General features: G+C 32.4%; 1 protein-coding gene across 1 annotated transcript in view; it reads right to left on the bottom strand.

The window, feature by feature from the left end:
- Positions 1-11,465: 11,465 nt before the first annotated feature.
- how (protein held out wings) overlaps positions 11,466-13,944 on the bottom strand; it is a 71,802-nt gene continuing 69,323 nt past the window's right edge. The window contains exon 8 of the mRNA XM_035355760.2: positions 11,466-13,909. The gene's annotated coding sequence lies outside the window, so the exon portion shown is untranslated. The remainder of the gene's footprint in view (positions 13,910-13,944) is intronic.

Below are 13,944 nucleotides of genomic sequence, written 5' to 3'. Positions count from 1 at the left end.
TTAAGGCTTCTACAAACACATTTTTTTTTTTTTAATTTACTTAAGCTTCTATAGAATTAGTGATGTTCATAATATGCATTATAACCTTACTTATGTAAAAATTGCTACTTTACTTTCGCAGTTCATAAGCAGAAATAAAAATTTCCAATAACATGGAAATTTAGTAAACAAAACTTTTCTGCGTTTTACGTCAGGATCCATATCAAATCCAAAACAAACAATACTCGCTTAAGCGGGAAAAATTCAAATGTTCAGCGTCGTAACTCGCGAACTGCTTGTTTGGCGCCAAAATATTACAGTGACACCTAGCGGCGGAAAATGAAAATATTTTACGGATACGCAGCAGTTGAAACGCTTGTACGGATGCCGTAGGCGTGTCTTCAATTGACGCAACGCGTTCGTACGCAGTAGTGGAAACAAGCCTTTAGCGTTATTTTCTCCGCGACGTTTTCGTCCGCGATATTATCGGTGGACACCCCTTCCGCGTAAAGAGTTTAAAATTTTGCCGGATTTTATTCCGACATTGCATTTTAAACTGAATTTTCAGCTGAACGCAAGTTGAGCGTTTCAGGGGTAACGTGAACATTTGTTTGCATTAGCAGTCATCTATTCAAGACTTCGTGAAATAACGGACGTAAAATTAAATATATTTGATGGTTGTCTGGAAGGGTGAGCTTAAAAATGATGGAAATATCTACACAAGAAATGTTGTGTACAAAGAAATCTTTGACATGTGAATAACATTTTATTATTTAAATCGCCTTTATTTATTGACCTCTTAAGAAATGTACCGCCAGTGGTTTCCTTCATTGCACTCTATTTTAAGCAATTAAGCAAGTAGAAGGGGGAAAAAATCCCGTAGGGCAGTAAGCAAAGGGGCGTCCTCGCCGCTTGCCCTGAGTAATTCAGTTTGAATTAGCAGACACCTTTGCATAAATCATTTTAATTACAATTTATAATATCTAGAACAGCGGTCATTTGGTATGACCGCCAGGCTTTCTAGTTAGGTATAACTGGCCAAGTGTAAAAACTGGTTTTTCTATATTTATATCAACGTAATCAAATGTTTGACCGTTTAATTTTTTATAAAAAATTATATTTTATTGTGAAGTTTAATAAAACATAATTTAATTAAAGAAAATAAAGTGTTTATAATATATTTAAAATAAATACTTCGAAACGAATACCATAATTTAATTTTCATCTACGTTATTCAATAGCATTAGCAAATTTAAATTCACTTTTCTGCACGAATATCCCTGCGATATTTACATATCAATAATCACTGTTTATTCACCTACAACGGTATGATAAGTTGATTTTTACAAAACTGTTACGGAGTTCAGGAAAAGTACTATTTCCGACTGTCCAATTTAATCAACTCTTCACATGAATGTAAAAAGCTTATATACGGAAAGTAGAAATTTTTGGAAGTTTGATAAAAGAGTTATCATAGACGAAAAAATCGTCACGCATATGCACACACACAGGCGGACAAACAGCAACACCGTAAAAATAGTAAAAACGCGTTGTGGAGACTCTAATTCGTGGTTGTGTACAGAAAATTCACAAATGAATTTTTGGACAGAAAACATAACCTTCCTTACCTATGTATGTAGGTTGCCGGACGGTAAAAAATGATCCGGAAAATCAAAAGTGATATAGAAATTTTACATAAAAATTAAATAAACACGTATCTGTAAAACATATACTATATTACAAAAGTGTGAAAAATTCCAAAGAATTATATTCCTAAAAAGCTATTTTTATTTGTTAAATTATTATAAATATTAATAACTATCAGCAGAATGATATATCAGGCGAAAAAAATTGTTTTCTTCAATACACCACAATCAGAATCAAATAAAATTTTATTTCATTCTTGATGATCTAACTGCTATGAATTAACATGCATGTAATGTATGCAGATGATCCAAAAATCTGTAAAAAATTTCTATCTCCGAGTTTCTTTCTTTGCCCTCTTTTATTTTAACATTAACACTATTAGCACAAATATTCATCAAGTCATGAATTTTTATGAAATTTTAAAACAGAAATTTTTTTAATGTAATTGTGTTCACTAGAATAGTGAACAATGAATGTGGCAACTTTCTTATTAAGTACTGCCAGTATACTATCTAAAATATGTGCACAGAAAAAGTAATATTTCTGTATAACTCTTATAATCTGCGTTTATCTTCAGGTAATCGCAAGACAAAAATTCAAAGGATTTTAGGTCCGGTAATCTGCATGATTATACATATTGAAAATGCTGTCTTTCATTTTCATCAAAAGCCCACCAGCGGCCGAGCGGTAACGTCGCTAAACACTGGCAGTTCGGTCCGAGGTTCGAATACCGCGAACAGGCTGGCTGCATGGGCGTTTTCGTGGTTTTCCCCATGTGTAACGTGTTAACGAGCCAGTTTCCCTTAAAAAGTCCTCCACGAAGGCATCCCTCCCTTAAGGCAGATAGCCCTCGAGTGCTTTGCCATAATCTAATAAACCAAACCATTTTCATCAAAAACTGAGAGTAAGATAAGTAGCATGGGGTAATAGGCTATGTTGCATAATTGTCCCCAAAGCTAATGCCTGCCTTTTTTGAAAGTTAGGAATAATAATTGTTTTTTCAACACAAGCTGATACACAACAAAAAACAGAGCCCCAAATCAGGATTTTATGTTACAATGCTGACTAGGTACACTACACAAAGGAAAAATCACAAAATCGGACTTTTCTAAAATAATATACCAATTTTTTTCCCATATTTCGATTCTACGAGCTAAATATTCAGTTTCGTAAAGTTTGGTGCGAAATTTACGGAGAAATTCGAAAATTTGTTTTGGGGCAATTTTTTCAGTTTGCGCCAAGAATAATTCACTTGGCGAACTTCTTAATATATTTACAACCTATTTTGCTTTCCCTTCCATTATTTGCAGGAGCGGGAAAAAAGTCACATTGTTCCTACTTCCAAATTATGTTAACAAAGTGTCTAAACCACATTTGATGTTGTTATCGCTTTAAACAAATATGCCAAATTTCAAAACGTGCCAATATATAAATTCACGTACTATATCTTCGGAAATACAAAAACTGCAATTTTTTGCAGGTATGCTTAGAAATCATTTACTTTAAGACGATGGTAAAAATTTCATAAGCTATAATTCAAAATTATTTTTAAATACAAATTTTAAAAGTAAATCATAAAAATTGACTAATTTTATTTGGAATGAACCTAAATTTCGAAATATGAAAGGAAGAATCAAATAAGTTTAATAAAAAAAGAGATATTAATAAATATATACTAAATTCAATTAACATTGAGGTGCTAGAATTTTGAGAGCTAATTTTTTAAAAACTGCTCCTGTGATTTTTGCAAAACTTGGCAGTTAGGCATAATTTGAGTCGTAGAATCGAAATATGGAAAAAACATTGGCATGTTATTTCAGAAAAAGTCCGATTTTGCGTCAAAATACCTATATTAAAACAATGCTATATATAAATCTAATACATATTCTAAGTCGTGCTTTCAAAGCAGGAAAAACGCAATTTGAATTTCGTTAATAGGCCCAGTAGATCGGAAGAACTGTAGTTTGTTTTTTCCCCACCGCAGTATATATATATATACAAATTCACGAAGTAAGATTCCTTTAAAGAGCATTTTTATTTAGATCAATGCCAAATAATGAATTTTACAAATTAAAATGAAGCATGTTCATATGTTGTTATTTTCCTATCTGATTTCCATCTCGAAGCATTCCTACATATGAAAATGGCAAAATTTCATTAATACGATGATATTCCCCGTGTAATTTTAGTATACGACGAACCACTAGAATTATGTCTTATATGAACTTCATTTTCTCTCAGACTATCATCCTACCTTTTCACAGCTCAAATAGTTTCTCCAAAAGTTAAATCCATTTTCCAGCAGCATTTAGAAGTTTTATATAGGAATATGACTTGGGACGAAGACGTAATATCTTGGATTAATATAAGAATAAAAATTCAATTGATGATAATGGAAGGATGGTTGTTTAGAATCAATACAGTCTGCCAACCAGTGAGGTTTGTTAATGGGTGAAGTTTCATTCACTGTCAACTTGTGAAACACATTTAACTCGACTTCTACTTGTGCTTTTGTTTATACCTAATAACTTACAGCTAAAATGCTGAGAAAATGAATGGTACTCTCTTAAAAGACTACACTGAAATTTTCAATGAATTAGTCAATAATATAGGAAAACAGAACTTTATTCCTTGTTAATACTGAAAACAACTATTTCTGACGAGAGAAAAATAGCAGTAACTCACCAAAAATCCAGTTAAAAGATGGGGGCTTGCCCAAAGTGGAAATTTCATAGGTTCAAGGATATATTGCTGAAGTTCAAGGATATACAGTCAAAAGTCGTTAATTCGGACACCCATAATCCGGAATGATCTATAATCCGGACCTCAAAGCTACAAACTTTCTGCGCATGCGCAGGAGTTTACGAGAACGCGTAAGACCCTTACGGCTGCGAATATGTCTGTGCGCATGCGCGTTTAAATTGTAACGGAGTTATACGCTAAGCTAAAGTTATCTAATTCAGTTAATGTTGCAGATTGCGTTGTTCCTTAATCTTCGAATTGGATCCGGCTTATTATTTTTTGCAGACTGTTAGAGCAATTTTATAAAAGTAAGCTTGAACTTTCGATTATGTCAAATAGAATTTCCGATATATATTTACTACAAAGCGAAAGTACGAGTATGTTTTGAAATCCGAAATCTGTTTATCAATTTCACGCTGCTCTGCGGCAGATGGGGGGGGGGCAGAAACGTCATTATTAGATTATGATAGATTAAAGATTATGTCAAATAGAATTTCCGATATATATTTACTAATATGTAATTTGTATCTACAAAGCGAAAGTATGTTTTGAGATCCGAAATCTGTTTATCAATTTCACGCGGCGCATTGGAAGTTGATCTGTCAGCACTATCCTTATCTTCAGGGCAGATGTTTTTATTTTATTTGGTTTATAATTCCATACTAAGTGTAGTATTTCATTCTGTCTTTGATATGATTTAAATCAAGTTCCTCGTCATTATAATTCGCTTCCGATAGTGAAGAAAGTGACCCAGAGGTTATTGAAAACGAAAACATTTCGATTGACAAATTAGTCAGTATTCTCAATACAGCAATTATAGGACTTGAACAGCGGAACTTTGTAACTAAACAAGAAATTATGTCTGTTTAATAGAATTAAAGAGAAAGTATTATCACATGAAACGAAGCAACTTACATTGAAGGAAATGTTTAATAAAGTAAACAAATAAATATTAAGCTTTTTCTTTTTGTAAATTTTGATACCCTTTAGATCATAATTGTTCTTTATTTCATAAATTACGGTTTCATATTTTTAATTTTGTAATTTCTGCATGCCATCTTACCAGATTTAAACTGATGATCTATAATCCGGAAAAATCGATAATCCGGAATCGCCGAAGTCCCGACGAGTCCGGATTAACGACTTTTGACTGTATTGCATGATTTATTAATCAATGCCATGCATTCAGTATTCCAGTAAATGGGTCTATGCCAATAGACGAAATAACACTGCAACTGGGAGGGGGGGAATGCTTGTTTTCAAACTTGATAGTTGAAAAATTTAAATTGTGTCACAAAATCTCATGCAATGTTAAGAGTGGACAATCCAAAGGGGCCCCAGCTTATTTACTGCAAACTCTTTCAAGAATTTATTCAATAAAATGAAGACATCAGCTGAAAAACATTTTTAATGCTCACAAAATTAGTCTCTTCTTTCAATTCATGTCTATGAATACTTGTAAAAAAGCCCTGGGATTTATTGGACTACCATCACAATTAATTGAAAAAATTAATAACATGAAATTAATTATGAAATATTAAACTTAACTGATGGAAAGGATGCTGAAAGGGAAGCAATTCATAGTGAAGAATACTTAGAAAACTTGTTACATTGTCAGAAGTGGTGGTCGACCCTGTTGGCACAAGAAGTACGTTTATATTAAAGTTTTGATTGAATAAAAATGTTATTTTAACCTTCTCAAGCCTCTGCCATTAACTTCAGACACAGTGATAATTCACTCCTAGCTGGTTAGGAGTTTGATAACAGTGTATGTTACCAAAGATCATGCTCCATAGTAAATTAAACGAAAAAATTGAAGAATTACATTTTGAAATTAACAGTGGCTGTGAGACAAACTGCAAACAGTACTGTTTTAAATCCTACTCTATTTCTTACTAAAAATACTTTAACGCATTCGATCCAACTGCCCAAATTAACTGTAAATAAACGTTTTGACAGTTGTTTGCAGTGGTTAGAATTCATTGGGAAATTTGAAATTGCTATCGATAAAAATACTAATTTGAAAAATTGCTTTGAGGGCCTGTTGCCAAAACTTTTTCCAGTTTACCATTAAAAGAAAATTATGATGCAGCTTAAGAAATTCTGTGATCCCAGCTATAGAAAGAACAAGCTTCTAATTAATTCTCATTTAAGACTTTAAGTATCCATCACCTTAAGAATTCCAGGGACATTGTTGGATTTAGAAGCGAATGGATTCAAATTCGTTTGAAAATCATACCAGCAAATCTTATGTTAGAATTTAATAGCTTAAATATATCTAAAAGGTTTACTAGATTTTTTTTTAGGATGAAATAAGCAGAGCGTGAGCTATGTCCGTCGTCCAATAGGAAAAAAAAAAGAATAGATATAGTGTACCCCGAAATAAAAACGGCATTACTTTCAAAACATACATAGTGCCCAAGAGTTGCCAGCTAGCGAAGTGCATATTTTTTAAACAAGGACCATGACTTAGGGACATGTGGGAGTATTAGTAAAAATTATGATAGTAAAAGATTTATTAAAGAAGCAAGGGAGATGCTTTGTTTGCTTCAATGATTGTAACTTTAAAGAAAAGTGAACCTTCTGTTATTATATACACTCAAAAACAAACAATTTTTAATTTCATTACAGGAGAGAAATGGACAACATTATTGAATAACACCACTGTTTGTGAAGAATCTGATGATGTTAAGTTCTCACTGTCAAACAAAAAATTAGTATAAATCCAGTAGAATATACCTTCAGACAGCTTTGACATACATTCATAATAATGAACACTTAAGGGAAAGTTAAGACTACTGTGTGATAACGATTCGATGTGCAGTTTTACCTGCAAAGATGTTTTGGGAAAAACTGTGAAAAGAAGGATTTTCAGTATATTCCTTTGGTGGTAATGTTCTGATAGAGAAAGCTTTAAATGTTGCTGTTGGTAGCAATTGGTAGTTGTGGACTATATTAATTCACAAAAGTCAAGTTGAAAAATTAAACAACATTTATTTTTTTTCATGCACAATAATGCCACTTAAATGGAAAAAGAAGGAATAAGGATTACAATTAACAATTGACTGCAGCTTTGATTGGGCAGAGGAAAGGAGACTCTGTGTGGACCAAGTGCATGCCTATCGCTTACCGATTAGTACTGGGCTCTCGCCACTGACATTAAGTAGCACTGCAAATGTTAAGCCAGTGTAAATAGACAGAAATATTCTGACTGAGATGGAAGGAACAGTTGCAAGAATTAGATGGGAAAACAATGATGACCCTAATCTCTTTAATATGAAGGATGACATTTGTTGATCCGACACCAGTATTTTAATGCAGCGTGGAACAGTATTCCTTATAAAAATATAATTTACACTGGGACCACTACAGCAGCCTGTTTCTCCCAGAAGATCTGCCATAAAAAGCTTTAAGGGAAGACACATTTGTGGCATAAAAACATACATGATATATGCTTCTTGCTGATGCATCTCTCGTTCGCTTTACTAAAATTTTTACTTTTTACTCTCGTTCACTTTACTAAAATGCTACAGAGTGGCGTACAATAGCCGAATGGAATAAGTCATCACTACTGACTACTTATGAGGTTGGAAGTTCGAAACCAAATTCTATGAAAATTTTTCTGCGACTTATATATATTTTCATCTGTACTTTTATTTTATTCTATTCAATATTACAGTGTTTTCTGTGAGATTTCTCTCAGTTTCAAGAAAAATAAATTCAATTGAAGTTCACTCCCATTGTGATATGATTATATGCATGGTCACAGATGTATAGCACAAAACATAAAATATAGTTTAAGTTTCTGCTCAAAAAATTTAGTGACAAAATGTTAGGGAAATCAGACCTTGCACTCACTCTTAGTGGTAGAACCAGAAGAGATAAAGACGAGAACTGAGTCATGTTATCTGGCAGGTGGTAAGCAGGTTTCATGCGATCAATAGAAACAGTAATACGTTTTCTATTCACATAAATAAAATTATCATTTCTGTCAATGACTAAGTGAGGTCCAGTATAAAAATGATGTCAATGGAAGTTCAACTCTGCCAGATCTTAAAAATATATAAGAGCAAGTTTTTAATGAGAGACTGATGAAAATTTCGACTACTGTGTAGGGCAGTAGAAATAGGATTTAGAGACCTCATTGCTTGAAGTAAACTGTTTACATATGCAGAATTTAAAGTTTGGTATATGCCATTGGTTACTAGACCGGATGGTAATCTTAATGTGCTATAAACAAGTTGAGCCGAAGTTGCTTTGACATCTTTCTTAATGGCTGAGTGTATTCCTAAGAGAACAAGTGCGAGAGTTTCTGTCTATTGTGTTGTATTATGTACTTTAAGGCCTGTTTTAAGATGCTGATGAAAGCATTTGATAATTCAATTTGACTGGAGGTAATATGCAAATGTGCCAACAAAAGGATAGGGATGTTCAAGGGACTTGTCGCAATATAGACGAATACACTTATGCGGAAATAATGCTTTTCTAATCATAAAGAGGAGGTATTGAAGCTTAAAGGTTGTTGAAGTTCTTCACTGTTCATTTGAGCACCAGCAATATTTTTTTTTTTTTTTAATCGAGCACATTAGATGAAATATCATTTTCAATTCAGGATACTGCATCGTCGACAATGTTATTAGAGCCTTTAGTATATTCAATACGAATGGGAAATGAAATCCAAATAGCGTATTTGGCAATGACTGCATTTGTCAGGATGTTGCTGAGATGCAAATTTAAGGGGTTTCTGATCAGTACAGATGACAAAATTATTCCCTTCAAAATCATGGGCTTAAATTTTTTGACTGAAGAATGCATAGAAAGTGGACCAATTTCTTCCACATTTACTTAGTTTAGCTGAATAGAAGGCTATAGGTTCCCACTGTTGTTTAACAAGTTGCAAGAACCCACAGACTTAATTGTGCACTGAGCATGGACTGCCATTGCTCTTAGCAATAGCTTCCTTAGTTGCTTCTTTGCCCCATTGTAATCGCTTGGTAGAAGCTTTGGAACAAGGATGTCTTTTTATTTGTATCACCTTCGAGGAATTTGACCAAGGGTGCTAAAATATGAGCAGTTTTAGGAATACAGCATCTACAAAAATTAAATAAACCCAAGAATCTGTGTAATTGTACAAGGATCTCCAGTTGAGGAAAATCTAGGATATATTTTACATGATCAGAGAGGGTTTCAACTCCCCAGATAACTTAAATCCTAAGAAGTCTATGATAGATTGATCATATTGGCATTTGTCCCCATTTATACACACACCATGTTTCTGAAGTTTGGAAAATAACAGGTTTAAATGCTCATGTTCATTATTAGAAACCACAAATAAATCATCAACAGATGCTTAAACAAATGACTAGTCCCTAGCGATCTCATCGATAAACTGTTAAAAAGTTGAGGAATCTTTACAAAGACTAACCTGAATTCTCAGACTCCCAAACAGACCAATGGGACGTCAACCTAAAACTTCAACTTATGAAACAAGTATGTAGTTTCAATAATTTATGAAAATGTACAGTAAAAGAAAACTTAAGGGAGTAATGTACATGCAGGTATGAAATTTTTCGGCATCATTCCATACAATGATGTAGGGGATCACGACTTGCAACATGATTGCAAATGTAGAAGTTAAGTTTTGTATTTTGAATTCAATAAAACAGAATTTATTACGTAATATAAATTTAAAGCTGTTCGAGGTGAAAAGTCCACACATATGAAGAACATATTAAACATGTTCCGAGTTCTTCCAACAAACTCCAAGGAAATAAACTATAAAGACGAGTCCTAAACTTCAGATTCAGCAGCCAACGTTTGGAAAATTTTGCTAAAGCAGCTAACTAAATTTAATTCCAGACAAAATTTTGATTTTTGTGTCATACTGATTGTTTTGAAAATTATGATTTTGCTTCTTATCCCAAAGCCACCAATAGAGCAGCATCTGATCTGTTTAGAAAAGTAAAGAAGCAAGATATTTAATCTGGGAGAAATGAAAAATTCAGAATAACAGTGCTATGCATAATAAAACTTTAACATTCTTCTTCATTTAGATGCAGCACATCAACTCTGGTATGTCAATTTCTTTCTTCAATTAGGTGAAGCACCTCCACACTAACTAGCATGTCAACGTGAAAGAATACCTCTAAGAGAATTTTACTCAAAAGATGGATTGCATGGCTTGTGGTCACTCAATATGTTACTCATAACATGACCATCTCAGGCTGAAACTAACTTCTTATTTCTTTGAGGCTACATCAAAAAGTCCCTTTCTTATGACTTTTAAATGAACAGAAACACTACTCCAGAGCCATTAGTTCTGCACTTTATTTACAAGCTTTAAAATTGGTATGGCAATAAATTAACAACCAGCTAAGTATGCGCCATCTAATTATGATGCACACATAGAATATCTACGAATTTCCGAATTTAACCATTAAAGACTTCTTAATTAAATTAGGAAAAAAAGGCAGCTATTACACATAATGGTAAATTTCATAAAAAAAAGGAAGATACTACACATTATGGGTACAATGCATATTTTTTTACGAGGTACTATTCTTTTTATAATAAAGTCAGAAAGCTGCTTCTGGAATAGCCTAGGATGAAGAGAAGGTTATTCTGGTGATAATCGATTAGGAAAAAGCAAATTCTGCAGTCTCAACATCATGAAAATTTCATCACCTCTAATGACAATTAAAATCATCTAGAACCATAATTGATCACTTTAGAGAGGATTCACTAAATTTTTAACCCTTATGGCTCTGCTGGTGGTATTCTTCACTTTTTCATATGTAGCTATATATTTTATTAGTAGATATTGTTTTACTATTCGCTGCCAAAAATCTCATCTGACAGCTTGTACATGTGTTTTCCTATTCAACTGCTTACCTGGAGATCTGATGGAGGCAACTGTCATGACATCCTAATTTCTATAACTCATGTAAAAATTTGTTAATATGTTGCAAGAGAGTTCTTCCAACACCTATAAAATATTTTGTATCCCCCCCAATCTAAAAATTCAGAGAAGTAAATAATTTTCCTAAAAATATCTTCTAACAAATAAAAGCATATGTAATGTAATAAATAGTGCCACATTACAGAAACTGATCTTTATTGCTATGAAAACAGTTTAAGTACATAAAACATTTAACAACAGTAGTGTAACTACTTTCAAGATAAATTCCAATATAACATATCAATTGTGGATCTGCATAATGTAACGAATGAAGAGCATCTTGCTCTTATGAGCACATAGAGGCCAACACCCGTCAATGAAAAATGCCAATTATAAAAATTCTTTAGAAACTATACAATACAAAATGTCACAGTATATGGCGATAAGGCACTTATAGCACCATAAATAAGCATGCTAAATGCATGCATTTAAATGAGATTCTAAAATGTCCAAATGTCACAATTTGAGAGCAACCCACAATGTAACATACAATCCAATAGCATGGTTCAGACTGAATGGCCATAATTACCTAAAAATGTTTTCTATATCTATGCATATATATATATATATATGGAAAATTAAAAAATAATTCAGTTTTATTTCTCAACAGATTTGAAAATACATTCATAAATTTTAATCAAATAGATTAATTTTTTAAATACACCATTAAAAATTTCAATAGTATTAAAATGTATTAACTGCAAAATTATTTCTTTTTGGATCAAACGTTAAAATTTTGTGTCCAAACTTTTGTTAAATCTCATCTTAAACTTAGGTTGCTAAATCCCATCTTTTTAACCAGCAGAAAATGAAACTTATTTTGAAAACACATTTCTGTATTATGGCCATTAAAATATAAACAATATGAATAACCTTAAATTTATGAATATCTTTTGGCACTTACAATAAATGAAAAATGACAGAAAAATGTCAAACATCACCACAACCACAAAATGTTCTTTGACATTGAAGAAAAATAAACAATAATTAAGTACAATAAAAGAGAAAGATCAAATCGAGATTCTCACACACATAAGGTTGTGTACTTAACAGTCTGTAATTCTAGGCCAAACAAATAAAAAATTTATATATAAAGAAGGCACGATATGTGAACACATCTAATTATGTTAAATGGATTACTGGTCATTACGTATGTAGATCAGTATATTCACTATTATGACAATTTCAGATTTAAGAGGCAAATATTGCACATTTTATGCCATAATTTCTCAAATTACAAGAATAAAACAGTGCATTAATTATTACGCATTAGAAACTGAAGCACCACAATCTGAATAAGTGAATAAAAATAAAATCTTTCCCCTTATTTCAAAAAAATAAAATTCCAGATGCAACAAATTATTTGATGAACATCATTTTAAGAACTTAAGTATATTACTAAAACATATACTTCATATTAAGCAACTTTACAAAACAATAAAAAAATGTACAATATTAAGTAGTAAATGCACATGTGATCTAAGTACACAGCTGCTCTTTATCCACACACAACATTTCCTAACCCACATGATTTAAATTCAGGTACAGCAAAAGTTTTGTTTTTTCTCTTCTTCAGAATAATTTATATTCAATTAAAACTCAGTTAATATTTCTGAACAGCACGTAACTTAAGGAAATCTTTACATATTTTAAGTAAATATTTTTCACAACAAAAGAAGCAAAATTAAGCAAAAATATAGAAACTTTAAATTTCACACGCAAAAACACAAAATATCAAACATTTCGTTTAAATGCTCAAAGTCTATTAAGTTGCACTTTTTTATGAATCTTGGTATTAACTTAAGACAATTATTTTTGGCAGCACTAAGGACATGGAATGTTTTCTTTCCCCTCAAAAACTAAGTAGGCAATGGCCTTAGAAACATTAAAATGAACAGCTGCACATCTATACAAATCTGCCTGCAGAAAGGCATTTCGAAAATTCCTTCCAGCCAGATAATATTCTATGGGACAAAAATTGTATGCATTTAATAAAACGTATAATATAAACTGGAAATTTCAATGAAATAAAATGCATTTTAAATGACTATTAAGCTTAGCATGTTTGTCAAATTAGTGCATTTGAAAAACATTTAATAAATTTGGATTAATTTGTTTTACACAGAACCTTTACCTGAACACTAAAGAGATCAATTTTGGAAGGAATTTCTGTAATGCCTTTCATTACTAGCAAAAATGTTTTAACAGAACAAGTTAAAAAAAATATCCTCCATGCAGATGTGACACTCGAAAAAGAACAAGGCCAGAAGAACAGACACTAACAGAGAGCAGCATTAGATGTTAAGTAATAATTAGCAAACTTTGTTCTTCAAATCACCTGGTTATTCACTTGGTTCTGTGAAATATTGATCACGGCAGGAAAGTTGGTTAGTTGATTATCCTTGCAAGGCAACAAGATAGGGACAGAGTGCACTACAAGTAAGTATGGACCGTCCTTCGTGACCGAATAGGACCGTGCGATAGAAGCTTGATCGAGACCTGCATCGTCAGGAGGTATTTTCACAGGTGGGTGGGTTAGTACTCTTGCAGTTCAGGTGGTGATGTGGTGTGGAGTTTCAAAGGCTGAAGGGTTAAATGCGGAAAAGAAAAAAAAAAAA

This window comes from Stegodyphus dumicola, chromosome 7, assembly GCF_044657685.1.
Source record: "Stegodyphus dumicola isolate Sdum_Otavi_A_Nest chromosome 7, ASM4465768v1".
In the NCBI taxonomy this organism is placed as follows: Eukaryota; Metazoa; Arthropoda; class Arachnida; order Araneae; family Eresidae; genus Stegodyphus; species Stegodyphus dumicola.
This window is presented reverse-complemented; position numbering and strand designations above follow the sequence as displayed.